This window comes from Neoarius graeffei, chromosome 18, assembly GCF_027579695.1.
Source record: "Neoarius graeffei isolate fNeoGra1 chromosome 18, fNeoGra1.pri, whole genome shotgun sequence".
Taxonomy (NCBI): domain Eukaryota; kingdom Metazoa; phylum Chordata; class Actinopteri; order Siluriformes; family Ariidae; genus Neoarius; species Neoarius graeffei.
In genome coordinates, this window is record NC_083586.1 from 3,377,501 (window position 1) to 3,392,697 (window position 15,197).

The following is a 15,197-nucleotide window of genomic DNA, read 5'->3' on the forward strand; positions in this document are numbered from 1 at the left end:
CCCAACTCCGCCCTCCTGTCACAGACCGGCGCTTGACCATGCCCCCGCTGCCACATACCCCCACCTCCCGACTCAGGCCGGGCGCCCGTCCGGCCCGCAGCCGACTCCCCCCCCCCCTTGACGGGAGAGGAAGTCCGCCACGAACATCTGCGCCCCCGGCCTGTGGACCACCTTGAAGTTGAAAGGTTGGAGCGCCAGATACCAATGGGTGATCTGCACGTTGGCATCCTTCATGCGGTGGAGCCACTGGAGGGGCGCATGGTCCGAACAGAGGGTGAAAGAGCGCCCCAGCAGGTAGTACCGGAGGGCGAGGACCGCCCACTTGATCGCCAGGCACTCCTTCTCGATGGTGCTGTAGCGCCCCTCATGCACTGACAGCTTTCGGCTGATGTATAACACTGGGCGGTCCTCTCCCCCCACCTGCTGGGACAAAACGGCCCCCAGCCCTCTGTCCGACGCATCCGTCTGTAACAAAAAAGGGAGAGAGAAGTCAGGGGAGTGCAAAAGTGGCCCCCCACTTATTATCGTAGGTATAAACCTACGATAATAGCCAGCCAGCCCCAGGAACTGTCTCACCCCCTTTTTGGTCTTGGGCCTCGGGCAGGCCGCAATCGCTGCTGTCTTATTAATTTGGGGACGCACCTGCCCGTTACCCAAGTGGAAGCCCAGATACCATACTTCCACCCGCCCAATCGCACATTTCTTTGGGTTGGCCGTGAGCCCCGCCCGCCTCAGTGACCTAAGGACGGCCCTCAGATGTTGCAGGTGCCACTGCCAGTCATTACTATAAATGATGATGTCATCTAAGTAAGTGGCCGCATAGGTGGCGTGGGGCCGGAGGACCCGGTCCATCAGCCGCTGAAACGTAGCGGGTGCCCCAAACAGCCCAAATGGAAGTGTGACGAACTGGTGTAAGCCGAACGGTGTGGAGAAGGCCGTTTTTTCCCGGGATAATGGAGTCAAGGGGATCTGCCAATATCCCTTCGTCAAATCCAGTGTCGAGTAAAAGCGAGCCATGCCTAGTCGATCGAGCAGCTCATCAATACGAGGCATTGGGTACGCGTCGAATTTAGACACCGCGTTGACTTTTCTATAGTCCACACAGAACCGGACCGAGCCGTCGGCCTTGGGAACCAAGACCACCGGGCTGCTCCAGTCACTGTGGGACTCCTCGACGATGCCCATTTCGAGCATGACCTGAAGTTCTTCCCGAACCACCTTTTGTTTGTGTTCGGGTAATCTATAAGGACGGCTACGCACTACCACCCCCGGGGGCATCTCTATGTGGTGTTCTATGAGGTTGGTGCGACCGGGCAGGGGCGAGAACACATCCGAAAACTCGGTCTGCAACTGGGCGACCTCCGTGAGTTGGGTCGGGGAGAGGTGGTCTCCACAGGGGACCGGAGAGGTGCGAGACGCCAATGACCCTTTTTGGACCTCCGGCCCCAGCTCCGCCTTCTCCGGAACTACCGACACCAACGCCACGGGGACCTCCTCGTTCCAGAGTTTCAGCAGATTGAGGTGGTAGATCTGTAGCGCCCCCTCCCTGTCCGTTCGCCTAACCTCATAGTCGACGTCCCCGACTCGCCGTGTGACCTCAAAGGGCCCTTGCCACTTGGCGACTAATTTGGAGCTCGACGTGGGCAACAGGACGAGTACCTTATCTCCCGGAGTGAACTCTCTAAGGCGCGTGCCCTTGTTGTACAGGCAGGTTTGCTGTTCCTGGGCCTGCTGCAAATTCTCCTGAGTTAGGTGGGTGAGTGTGTGGAGTTTTGCGCGCAGATCCATAACGTACTGAATTTCATTTTTGCTCTGTGAAGGTCCCTCCTCCCAATTTTCCCGCAGTACATCTAAGATGCCGCGCGGCTTACGCCCATACAATAATTCAAATGGGGAGAACCCCGTGGAGGCTTGGGGGACCTCTCGCACTGCAAACAACAAGGGTTCGAGCCATTTATCCCAGTTACGTGCGTCCTCACTTATGAATTTTTTTATAATATTCTTGAGGGTGCAATTGAACCGTTCGACTAAACCGTCCGTCTGTGGGTGATACACGCTGGTGCGGATCGGCTTAATACCCAATAGCCCATACAGTTCGCTCAGTGTACGTGACATAAACGAGGTGCCTTGGTCAGTCAGAATCTCTTTCGGTATTCCGACCCGGGAGATGACGTGGAAGAGGGCCTCTGCAATACTACGTGCGGAGATATTGCGGAGAGGCACCGCTTCCGGGTATCGCGTTGCATAGTCCACCAGAACCAATATAAAGCGGTACCCTCGTGTTGACCCCTCCTAGAACTGCCACCTTATTGTCGTGGAGGGGTTTGTGTGCTTGAATGATCCTAGGAGCTATGTTGTCGGGGGCATTATGCCCCTGTTAGGGTTTCCCAAGGCAGACAGGTCCTAGGTGACAGGCCAGACCAAGAGCAGTTCACCAAAAACCCCCTATGGAGAAAAAATCCAGGACCGTGACGTCGCCCGGTAGGACGCAGCCGGGGCCCCACCCTGGAGCCAGGCCCGGGGTTGGGGCTCGTATGCGAGCGCTTGGTGGCCGGGCCTTTGCCCATGGGGCCCGGCCGGGCTCAGCCCGAAGAGGTGACGTGGACCCGACCTCCTGTGGGTTCACCACCCACAGAGGTAGCAGTAGGGGTTTGGTGCAGTGTGGATTGGGTGGCAGTCGAAGGCAGGGGCCTCGACGACCTGATCCCCAGACACAGCGGCTGGCTGTTGGGACATGGAATGTCACTTCGCTGGGGGGGAAGGAGCCTGAGCTTGTGCGGGAGGTTGAGAGGTACCGGCTAGAGATAGTTGGGCTCACCTCCACGCACAGCTTGGGCTCTGGACCCCAGCTCCTCGAGAGGGGCTGGACTTTCCACTTCTCTGGAGTCGCCCGTGGTGAGCGGCGGCGGGCTGGTGTGGGCTTGCTTATAGCTCCCCAGCTCAGCCGCCATGTGTTGGAGTTTACCCCAGTGAATGAGAGGGTCGCCTCTCTGCGCCTTCGGATTGGGGAGAGGGCTCTTGCTGTTGTTTGTGCCTACGGGCCAAATAGCAGTATAGAGTATCTGGCCTTCTTGGAGTCCCTGGGAGAGGTACTGAGGGGTGCTCAGACTGGGGACTCCATTGTGCTACTGGGGGACTTCAATGCTCACGTGGGCGATGACAGTGACACCTGGAGGGGCGTGGTTGGGAGGAACGGCCTCCCCGATCTGAACCCGAGTGGTGTTTTGTTATTGGACTTCTGTGCTAGTCACGGTTTGTCCATAACGAACACCATGTTCGAGCATAGGGGTGTCCATAAGTGCACGTGGCACCAGGACACCTTAGGTCGGAGGTCGATGATTGACTTTGTAGTCGTTTCATCTGATCTCCGGCCCTATGTCTTGGACACTCGGGTGAAGAGAGGGGCTGAGCTGTCAACTGATCACCACCTGGTGGTGAGTTGGATCCGCTGGCGGAGGAGGAAGCTGGACAGACCTGGCAGGCCCAAACGTATGGTGAGGGTCTGCTGGGAACGTCTGGCCGAGCACTCTGTTGGGGAGGTCTTTAACTCCCACCTCCGGGAGAGCTTTTCCCAGCTTCCGAGGGAGGTGGGGGACATTGAGTCTGAGTGGACCATGTTCTCTACCTCCATTGTGGATGCAGCTGTTCGGAGCTGTGGCCGCAAGGTCTCCGGTGCCTGTCGTGGCGGCAATCCCCGAACCCAGTAGTGGACACCGGAAGTAAGGGATGCCGTCAAGCTGAAGAAGGAGTCCTATCGGGCCATGTTGACCTCCAGGACTCCTGAGGCAGCTGACGGGTATCGGCAGGCCAGGCGTGCTGCAGCTCGGGCAGTTGCGGAGGCAAAAACTCGGAACTGGGAGGAGTTCGGGGAGGCCATGGAGAAGGACTATCGGTCGGCCTCGAAGAAATTCTGGCAAACCGTCCGGCGCCTCAGGAGGGGGAAGCAGTACTCTGCCAACACTGTTTACAGTGCAGATGGGGAGCTGTTGACCTCGACTGGGGACATTGTCGGGCGGTGGAAGGAATACTTTGAGGACCTCCTCAATCCCACCGTCATGTCTTCCACTGAGGAGACTGAGGCTGATGACTCAGAGGTGGACTCGTCCATTACCCAAGCCGAAGTCACTGAGGTGGTTTGCAAGCTCCTTGGTGGCAAGGCACCGGGGGTGGATGAGATCCGCCCTGAGTATCTCAAGTCTCTGGATGTTGTGGGGCTGTCTTGGTTGACACGCCTCTGCAACATCGCGTGGCGGTCGGGGACAGTGCCTCTGGAGTGGCAGACTGGGGTGGTGGTCCCTCTTTTTAAGAAAGGGGACCGGAGAGTGTGCTCCAATTATAGGGGAATCACACTTCTCAGCCTCCCAGGGAAAGTTTACTCCAGGGTACTGGAGAGGAGAATTCGACCAATAGTCGAACCTCGGATCCAGGAGGAACAATGCGGTTTTCGTCCTGGTCGCGGAACACTGGACCAGCTCTATACCCTTCATAGGGTGCTCGAGGGTTCATGGGAGTTTGCCCAACCAGTCCACATGTGCTTTGTGGATCTGGAGAAGGCATTCGACTGTGTCCCCCATGGTATTCTGTGGGGGGTGCTTCGGGAGTATGGGGTTCGGGGCTCTTTGCTAAGGGCTGTCTGGTCCCTGTATGAACGGAGCAGGAGTCTGGTTCGCATTGCCGGCAGTAAGTCAGACCTGTTCCCAGTGCATGTTGGACTCCGGCAGGGCTGCCCTTTGTCACCGGTTCTGTTCATAATTTTTATGGACAGAATTTCTAGGCGCAGCCAGGGGCCGGAAGGAATCCTGTTTGGGAACCACAGGATTTCATCTCTGCTTTTTGCGGATGATATTGTCCTGTTGGCTTCTTCAAACCAGGACCTTCAGCATGCACTGGGGTGGTTTGCAGTCGAGTGTGAAGTGGCTGGGATGAGAATCAGCACCTCCAAGTCCGAGGCCATGGTTCTCGACCGGAAAAGGGTGGCTTGCCCTCTCCAGGTTGGTGGAGAAGTCCTGCCTCAAGTGGAGGAGTTTAAGTATCTCGGGATCTTGTTCACGAGTGAGGGAAGGATGGAGCGTGAGATCGACAGGTGGATCGGTGCAGCCTCCGCAGTGATGCGGTCGCTTTACCGGTCCGTCGTGGTGAAGAAGGAGCTGAGCCAAAAGGCAAAGCTCTCAATTTACCGGTCGATCTACGTTCCGACTCTCACCTATGGTCATGAGCTTTGGGTAATGACAGAAAGAACAAGATCGCGGATACAAGCGGCTGAAATGAGTTTCCTTCGCAGGGTGGCTGGGCGCTCCCTTAGAGATAGGGTGAGAAGCACAGTCACTCGGGAGGAGCTCGGAGTAGAGCCGCTGCTCCTCCACATCGAGAGGAACCAGCTGAGGTGGCTCGGGCATCTTTTTCGGATGCCTCCTGGACGCTTCCCTGGGGAGGTGTTCCAGGCATGTCCCCCCGGGAGGAGGCCCCGGGAAAGACCCAGGACACGCTGGAGGGACTATGTCTCTCGGCTGGCCTGGGAACGCCTCGGTGTTCTTCCCGAGGAGCTGGCCAAGGTGTCTGGGGAAAGGGAAGTTTGGGCTTCCATGCTTAGACTGCTGCCTCCGCGACCCGGTCCCGGATAAGTGGAAGAAGACGAGACGAGACGAGACGAGACCCTCGTGTTGACCGATCTAATGGCCCGACGAGATCCATCCCAATTCTTTCAAACGGGGTCTCGATTAATGGTAGGGGGCGCAAGGGTGCTTTTGGAATGGCCGCTGGATTTACTAATTGGCATTCGCGGCACGCCGTACACCACTTACGGGCGTCGCCGCGAATCCCCGGCCAATAGAATCGGGCCATTATCCGGGCGAGTGTCTTATCCTGCCCGAGGTGTCCTGCCATGGGATTAAAGTGAGCCGCCTGGAATACCAATTCCCGGCGGCTCGCTCTTTCGTCTGAGTGTCCTGCGTCACTCGGTATAACCTATCCTTCAAAATGGAAAAATAGGGAAAGGACGGGGTGGCGTTCAGCTGGAGCGTTTGACCATCGATTACTCTCGCTTGGTCAAACGCGTGTCGCAGAGTCTCGTCTCGCGATTGTTCCAGTGGGAAATCCACGAGGGATTCCCCAATAGAAAGAGGAGGGGCCGGGGGCTCCTCACTCTGTCGCGGAGATGACATAGACGGCTCTGCGACCGCAGCTCCAGCCAAAGCGACACCGGGACCCTCCCCTGACAACCGGCAGGACCCACTCTTTACTAGGCGTGCCATCAACCCCCGAAATCCCGGCCAATCAGTCCCCAAGATCAAAGAGTGGGTAAGGCGAGGATTAACCGCCGCCTTCACTGTTGATTTTTCCCCTCTGAAATGTATGTGGACCGACACCAACGGGTAGCTGTGAATATCCCCGTGCACAGACAACACCTTCACCCCTTGTGCTCCCCCCAATGCCTCGTCTTGCACCAGGCTTTGGCGGATCGAGGTCTGATTGCAACCCGAATCCACCAACGCCTGATATGTCGCCCCTTGTACACTTACCGGTATGCTATACGCTCCGGCTCGATCGAGGGCAGCCTCTGGCGCGTCGGGGATCTGCACCACCGCCCCCACCTCCATCGCTGCACACTGATGCTGCAGGTGGCCCGGTTCCCCGCAGCTCCAGCAAACCGGCCCGGGCCTCCCCTCTGCAGCTGTGTTTTGAGGGCCACTCACCTGAGGGGGGGGAGAGACAGACACAGAAGGGAGAAACGGGAGGGCACCACGGGTGCGGCGGGCCGGCTGGGGTGGAGCCGGCCCCCGCCTCCGTGGTGGGGGAATGGGCGAGGACGGGACACGGGAGGAGGGGGAAGAGAGAGAGAGAGAAGAGGAGAGAGAAGACAATGTCATCCATTGTCCTGCTTCTGGGACAGCCGCCAGATGATCCTCCGCCAGTCCCACGGCCTGATCCAGCGATGCCGGGCGGTGGCACTGGACCCACTCCGCGGTTCCGGCGGGTAGGCGGGCGATGAACTGTTCCAGCGCTACCTGGTCGATGATTCCCTCGGCGTCGCGATCTTCGGCCCTCAGCCACCGCCAGCAGGCATCCCGGAGCTGCTGGCCGAACGCAAACAGGCTGCCGACTTCCTCCATTCGCAGCGCGTGGAAGCGCTGGCGCTGCTGCTCCGGCGTTCGTCCCACGCGCTGGAGGACAGCACGGCGAAGGTCGGCGTAGGCCAGCCGGCGGTCGGCAGGGAGCTGTAGTGCGGCTAACTGCGCCTCTCCCGTCAGGAGGGGGAGGAGGCGCGCCGCGCGCTGCTCCATCGGCCACCCTGAGGCTTCGGCGACCTGCTCGAACAACGCGATGAAAGCCTCGGGGTCGTCCTGCGGGCCCATCTTGGTCAAAGTGATGGGAGATGGGCCCGCGGCCGGGGCGCTGGTGGACCCCGCCGACGCGAGGAGGCACCGGAACGCCTCTCGGTCTTCCTGTTGAGCCAGCACCAGGGCTTCAAAGCGGCGCTCCTGCTCCTTCCGGAGCGTGACGAGTGCCTGGTGCTGGCTCTGCTGAGCCGTGGCGAGGGCGTGGACCAAGTCCGCGAACGGGGAGGATTCCATGGGGCTGCCGGACAGATGCTCCACCGGTCCCGGGTTTCGGCACCACTGTAGCCAGTTTAACGTGTGGTTGGAGCACAGAAGACGGCAGGACAGAGATCAGGATTAAATAGTGCGCTTTTATTCCCGCACTTTTCAGTCGGGCATACACACAACACACTGAGATTCACACACACACTCGTGAATCTCCTCTCGGCGAGCTCCCCTCCGCTCTCACTCTCCCTCCTTAAATAGGGCGCGTTTTACTGGGGAGAACACACACAAACACAGGTTAATTACACTCAGGTGAAGCGATTCTGCCACTTACCTTCCCCAACTCCGCCCTCCTGTCACAGACCGGCGCTTGACCACGCCCCCGCTGCCACAATTTTCTATTCATTTTACAACTTATGGTGGTAAATAAAAGTGTGACTTTTCATGGAAAACACAAAATTGTCTGGGTGACCCCAAACTTTTGAACGGTAGTGTGTATACATGTTATTTCACCTCCCTCACTGCCATCACCAGGAACTACCTGCAGGCCAGGACAATGATAACATTTTAACATAGCCTATGGAAATCCAAAGTTTACACATTATCATCACGCACAAAAATTGCAAAACTGCAAAACTAGTTTTAAAACTGCTAAGTTCCAACTGTTAAACATAGCGAGAGGCTGGGCTACGTGTGTGTGTGTAAAGTGTAAACCAGTGCATACTGACTTTCTAACTATGCCTGTGTGTTGCGTGAGCGGCAGTCAGTCAACAACTCTTCGCAAAGTTTCCTTATGAAACAATATGCTCGCTGAAATTATGGCAGGGAACGCCAGATTAAACATTAAAACTGCCTTCTGAGTACTGTATCTACAGGCTACCACCAAAAGAAGGAGGCTACCAGAAAGGCATCTCTACTCCGTACGATTTTACTTTCACTACGACATTACTTTGAACAGACTATCAAAAAATTGCAAGGTGATATGATAAAGTAAGGCACAGTTTACTTACAGTTGTTTTTTTTTTTTAAAAACGATGCAATCGTTTTCTGCCTTTTGGCACCCTTCATCATGCCGTGTTGGGGTCCTGAACTAGGAGGAGCTGTCCCCGATATGCCTGTCAAACTTGTTGTGGGTAACCATAGCAACCAAGCTCGAGCTCGCAACCCGTGCAGTCTGCGCAGTTGCAACTATGTCTGTACTGCTGTGCACCTCAATAAACCGAATGGTAATTAGTCTTTTGATTTTTCCGTGAGGTTTGCCTTATGCAAAGAAAGACAGCATAGACATTTTTTCCTCCCTATAAGTGGGGGGGACTGAACGAGCTGAATTTAAATCTGGGTGGGACGAATCCCCCCCGTCCCCCCCTCTATCTGTGCCCGTGTGTATGGGAGGTTCCCCACACTGCTCCAGTTCAGGTCACCAACAAGACCAGTCCAGTATTGAACCACAGAGGGGATAGTGGTGATATCTGCCTGGAATAATGCATGAATATTGTGATTATTGTTCTTGTCTGTGACAGGGAAGCATACCTGACCCACTGAGGTCAATATGGGGTCCAGAGATGGTAAGCAATCTGGTTTTTCAGCCCCTCTGAGAAGAGTTAGGATACCAGAGGGAATGGCATCCATTACAATGGCAAACTCTTTTGGGGTAACAGGAATACCAAATGTTTGGAGGAACTCAGTAATTTAGCAGATTTCTATTATCATTGAGTAGTTGGGTTACTAGTTATGTTGTTGAACCAGGATTGAAAAAAAATAAGGATTTATTTTTATATTTAATGTGCTGATTATTCCAGATGAAGCATCTATGTGGGGAGAAGTTGTATTTATAAGTTAGTGACCATACCAAGAGCATTTGTTTATGGAAATTGGACAGGATTAGGGGAAGTTTCTCTATTTTATAATCACACAAGAGTACGTATTCAAGGCCTCCAATCATAGAGAAAATGTACAAGCACTCAGGATTGTATGGGAGAGCAAAATATGTACACAGCTGTGTGCATCGCCTGTGGAAGCACTCTGTGGCCCTTTCCAAAAATAGCTACTTTGCTCTCCCCCTACTCACTTCCACTTGATTGATGAGTTATAGTATAGTAAACTTTATTATCTCTGTGAGGGGCAATTTGTTGTACAGCCAGCAGAGAATAAAACTGTTAAGGGTAGCAAGATGTGGTGAGTTAGGATCCAATAGCAGAACACAAACCAGAAAATCCAATGAATAAAAAATAACATCTGTCAAAAATAACACAAAAGAGAGTAGTTACCATTGTTCATGACTAATGTGCATTTATTTCAAGACCCAAGTATTTTGATACTGTTGTTAAATACATAAATGAGAACAACACAGAGCACCATAATATAATATCAACAAATAATAATATATTGGAAAACTTGGCAACTTGGTGTATGAGTATTGAAAACAAATATACTTACTATCATGACTATAGCACCCAAAATATGTCCAACATGCTTTCTGTATTTAACCATTTATGAGAGAGAAAGCATTAGGAGCTTCATATTGACTAGGAATCAACTTGAAAAAAATTAATTATTCCATAAAAATCGTATCGCAGCCAAGGCCTACCCTGCTCCCACGTTTGCTTATAAGTCCTTTGTCATTTCTCCTTCTCGTACGCTTTATCGGCGGCTCTTTTCTCCTCTTCAGACGGAGGTCATTTGTCCCCGTCTCTGGGGGTTTCTGCACACCTTTCAGAAAATTCCACATCGCAACGTAGCTTTGGCAGATGTAGATGTAAACAACAAAAACATGTGTTTAAATGGGCGATAATGTGGCCACATCTATTGAATTTGATAATGTGATTACTGTGATATTCAGCGAGATGCGTTATATGCATGCGCAGTTGTGAAAAAACCGACAGCCTGACTCATACATGATGTGATTCAGAATTATGCTAAACCTGATGAGAGACACCAGCTTAACAGAATTGAGGAATGTGTTAAGGACATTAGACACTGGATGCTGATTAATTTCCTTCTGCTTAACCCTGAGAAGACTGAAGTACTTGTACTCGGACCACATACAGCTAGAAGTAAGTTTTCTGATTCCACAGTAACTCTGGATGGCCTTTCTGTTTCTTCACGTACAGCAGTAAAAGACCTCGGGGTGATTATTGACCCCAGTCTTTCATTTGAAAATCATATTGATAACATTACCTGGATAGCTTTCTTTCATCTCAGAAATATTGCTAAGATAAGAAATTTAATGTCACTACATGACGCGGAAAAAAATAGTTCATGCTTTTGTTACCTCCAGGTTGGATTATTGTAATGCCTTACGGTCTGGATGTTCCAATAAGTGCATACACAAGCTCCAGGTAGTTCAAAATGCAGCAGCAAGAGTCCTTACTCGAACTAGAAAATATGACCACATCACCCCTGTCTTATCCACACTGCATTGGCTCCCAATCAAATTTCGTATCGATTATAAAATGCTACTATTGACCTTTAAAGCACTGAATAGTCTCGCGCCACAGTACCTGAGTGAACTTCTGGTCCTCTATGACCCGCCACGCCTACTTGGATCAAAAGGTGCAGGCTATCTGCTGGTACCTCATATAGTGAAGGTTACATCAGGGGGCAGAGCCTTTTCTTACAAAGCCCCACAGTTATGGAACAGCCTTCCAAGTACCCAGAGCACCCAGAGGAAACCCACACAGGCATGGAGAGAACATGCAAACTCCACACTGAATGGCCCCCCTCCGCCAGTGGGCTCAAACCCAGAACCTTCTTGCTGCGACGTGATAGTGCTAACCACCACGCCACCGTGCCACCCACTTTTGACCTCAAACGCAAATGTCTTCAGTGTATGGCAAAAAAAAAAAAACAGAATTGGCCTTGCTGTTCCAGTACTTTCGGGCTTGCAGCTGGAAATACCGTCAGAGCTGTTGCTATCAAAAATGAATCACTACATTCTGAGCAGCTTTGAGAGTGGTGTGGTGGTGTGGTAGTTTGCACTGTTGCCACACAGCAAAATGGTTCCAGGTTCGAACTTCATGGCTAACGGGGGCCTTTCTGTGTGGAGTTTACATGCTATCTGTGTGGAATTCCTCTGGTGCCCCTTTTCCACCAAAGCAGTTCCAGGGCTGGTTCGGGGCCAGTGCTTAGTTTGGAACCGGGTTTTCTGTTTCCACTGACAAAGAACTGGCTCTGGGGCCAGAAAAACTGGTTCCAGGCTAGCACCAACTCTCTGCTGGGCCAGAGGAAAGAACCGCTTATGTCAGCAGGGGGGCGGAGTTGTTAAGACCAACAACAATAACAAGACCGCAAAAGATCGCCATTTTTAAGCGACGAGAGGCAGCAGCTGAACAAACACAATGTCATCCATTATTATTATTATTATTGTTGTTGTTGCTGCTTCTTCCGTGTTGTTTTTGCTTCGATACTTGCGCCAAAGTTTATGCAAATGTAGCGACGTAACTGATGTATATAGCGACGTAATGACGTATACAGCGACGTAATGACGTGGCTTCCCTTAGCACCACGAGCTATGGAAAAGCAAACTGGCGCTCAGCTGGCTCGCAAGTTGAATGAGTTGTGAACCAGCACCAGCACTGGCCCTGAACCAGCCCTGGAACTGATCTGGTGGAAAAGGGGTATGGGTGCTTCAGTTTCCTTCCACAGTTCAGAGACATGCAGATGAGGTAAAAATAACCAGCCACTGGGGTTGCACAAGCCAGTGCATATTTAGTGCTAGTTCCAAGCCTGAGTACATTGTATCCGGTGTTTGGGGGTGGGAAGCTATGCCAAATCAAATATGTGGCTCATGGGAGCAGCTGAAAGAAGCAGACTCTATTTAATCTCTTTAAAAATCTGTCTAATTGATTTCAGAAGCTAAACAGAGTTGGGCCTGGTTAGTACTTGAGTGGGAGACTGCCTAGGAATACCAGGTACTGTAAGCATTTTATTTTGCCTTCTTGCAGATATCTGTTTGAATTTCCCCTCTGGGCGGTGCAAGGCAAGCCAAGCCTTGAAAAATGCCACATTTCCAATTAGCTGTTGCTTACGGCCAAACCACTCCGACAATGCCTGATCCTGTCTGATCTCAGAAGCTAAACAGAGGTGGGCCTGGTTAGGACTTGAGTGGGAGACTGCCTAGGAATCCCAGGTACTGTATGCATTTTATTTTGCCTTCTTGCAGATTTCTGTTTGAATTTCTGTCTGCCTGCCTCAATCCCTCTCTGCCTCTGCCAAGGCCTGCAAGGACACACAGTCACAGCTTAGGCCAAAGCTGTGCCCAAAGCAACCCAACCCCCCAAGGACCAGCTCTTCTGTTAATGGCTCTCTCTTTGTTCAACTCTGGGGGAGGGGTTGTAGGCCTTAGCTGTCAGAACCAGGCCCAACTTGCCTGTCTTTCTTAACAGAGAGATAGAGAAAGACAGAGAGAAAAGCAGGCTAGAAAGAGAGAGAGAGAGATCCTGAAATGTGGAAAAGAGGCAATAGATATGTTAGATTGATGATTATTATTATTATTATTATTATTATTATTATTATTATTACAACAATAATAATATCATCATCGAAGTCTAAAAATACAGTAAATCATTTTATCCAATCCTGAGCTATGGGGTAAACAAAGAGTTCTCTGAGCTGGGTTTCATAAATGCCATAAATAATCCTACACATATTGTTTAATTACTCAGCAGTATGAGTTGGTGTACACCCAAGTCTGATATTGTTGGAAAGGGCATAGTCTAAGCTTTATTCTGGTGTTTAATATGTTGGGTTCAAGGCAGTTTAAGATCTGTAAAGGAAGTCAGATATACAGCATGTCTTAAGGTCTTACAACCCAGCAGAATATAGCCATTATAATTAAAGTTGTCTTAATTTCAGACCTCTGAAGGGCTATATGAACAAGAATGTTCTCTGAGGTGGGTCTTAAGGTACCCTTTAATATGGTTTATGGATACAGTAAATCATTTTATCCAAGCCTGAGCTATGGGGGTGAACATAGAGTTCTCTGAGCTGGGTTTTATAAATGATTTAAGCTATAATAAGCTTTATTTCACCCTTTTGTGTGTGTAAGATCAACCTTTTTCACAATGTTGTCATCATTTGAGCTTGAGTTAACATTATTGACCATCTTTTTTTTAAAATTCCTCCTGTGTCTTCTTGTTTGGTTTCCTAGGTAAGGCTTCTCTGAATAAAAGAAGAGCAGGCTTTTGTTCAGCAGGTGTCTGAAGATTTCTGGTGAGGCTTTTCTTATGTCTTCTATGATTAAAATGCTGTGTTGTGGCTTTAAGTTTTCTCATATGTAGGGAAGGTCAGCAATAGTGCTAAACCATCCCTGAATGAGTTAATTTTTGAGTTCTTGGTTTTAAGGGTCTAATGATATATCTATAAATATTGTCATTTTAAATGCATGAAGTGAGACAACGTGTTTTGCCATTTGTGGAGACCAGTGTATGTTGTCATGTATGGTTTGAAACATTGCTTTTCAACAAACCTGGTTGAAAACCACAGGTTGATGGGAGCGTCTAACCTGTACGTAGCCCCACCCTCATTTACATTTCTGTAAGTATAAATACCAGAGGCAGAATCTAGGCCACTCTACTCTGAAGTTCTGCTGGAGACTGCTGAATACTCTGCCAGATTTCATTGTCATTGCTATGTGCCTTTGAGCCTTTTGCTGGAGATTCTGCAGAAGATTACCGCTACTACTAAAAAGCTTTATTCCTTTATCACAAAAGCAATTTTAATTGCTACTTGCCTTTGAGTCTTGTGCTCAGAGTTTGACCTTCTTTGTCTTCAATTTGTCCAGAGCTTCAGTCATTGCTGAGATATGGATTCAAAGTAAGGAACTTGTTTGGATATTGTATTGTAAATAGGTGCAGCTATTTTTGCTTTTGCAATGTTCAGAGTATATGCTTAGCTTTTGAATAATTGTGTTTTTCTTGTTTGTACCTGTGGCAGCATTGGCGTGGTCAGGCATCGGTCTGTGACAGGAGGGTGGAGTCAGGGAAGGTAAGTGGCAGAATCACTACACCTGATGGCAATTAACCTGTGTTTGTGTGTCTTCCCAGTGACCGCGCCCTACTTAAGGAGGGAGAGCGAGAGCAGAGGAGACTCTCCCCCGAACGAGATGCCAGTTGTGTGTATGTGTGCGCATCTATGATTATATGTTCACTGAAAAGTGTAACAATAAAAAACGCTTTACGAACCTGAACTCTGTCTTGCCGTCTTCCTGTGCTCCGCCCCTGTGTGAGAACCGCTACAGTGGTGCCGAAACCCGGGACAATTTCTGGAGCGCAGAACAGCCCCATGGAGTCTTCCCCGTTCGCCGACCTGATCCACACCCACACCATGGCCCAGCAAAGCCAGCACCAGGCGCTAGTCACCCTCTGAAAGGAGCAGGAACAGCGGTTTGAGGCCCTGGCGTTGGCCCAGCAAGAAGATCATCAGGCATTCCGGCACCTCCTCGTGTCGGCGGGGTCTACCAACGCTCCCATCGCGGGCCCGTCCCCCCTCACCCTAACAAAGATGGGCCCGCAGGACGACCCCGAGGCATTCCTCACACTCTTTGAGCAAGTCGCAGAGACCTCGGGGTGGCCGATGGAGCAGCGCGCTGCGCGCCTTCTCCCCCTGCTAACGGGAGTAGCGCAGCTGGCCGCGCTACAGCTCCCCACTGACCGCTGG

At 51.4% G+C, this 15,197-nt stretch overlaps 1 protein-coding gene and 1 pseudogene across 1 annotated transcript in view; one reads left to right on the top strand and one right to left on the bottom strand.

Annotated features, from left to right (window-relative positions):
* Nucleotides 1-15,197, bottom strand: part of LOC132865856 (zinc finger protein 850-like) — a 1,522,149-nt gene that overhangs the window by 80,635 nt on the left and 1,426,317 nt on the right. The window lies entirely within an intron of this gene.
* Nucleotides 12,563-12,681, top strand: LOC132866893 (5S ribosomal RNA; annotated as a pseudogene).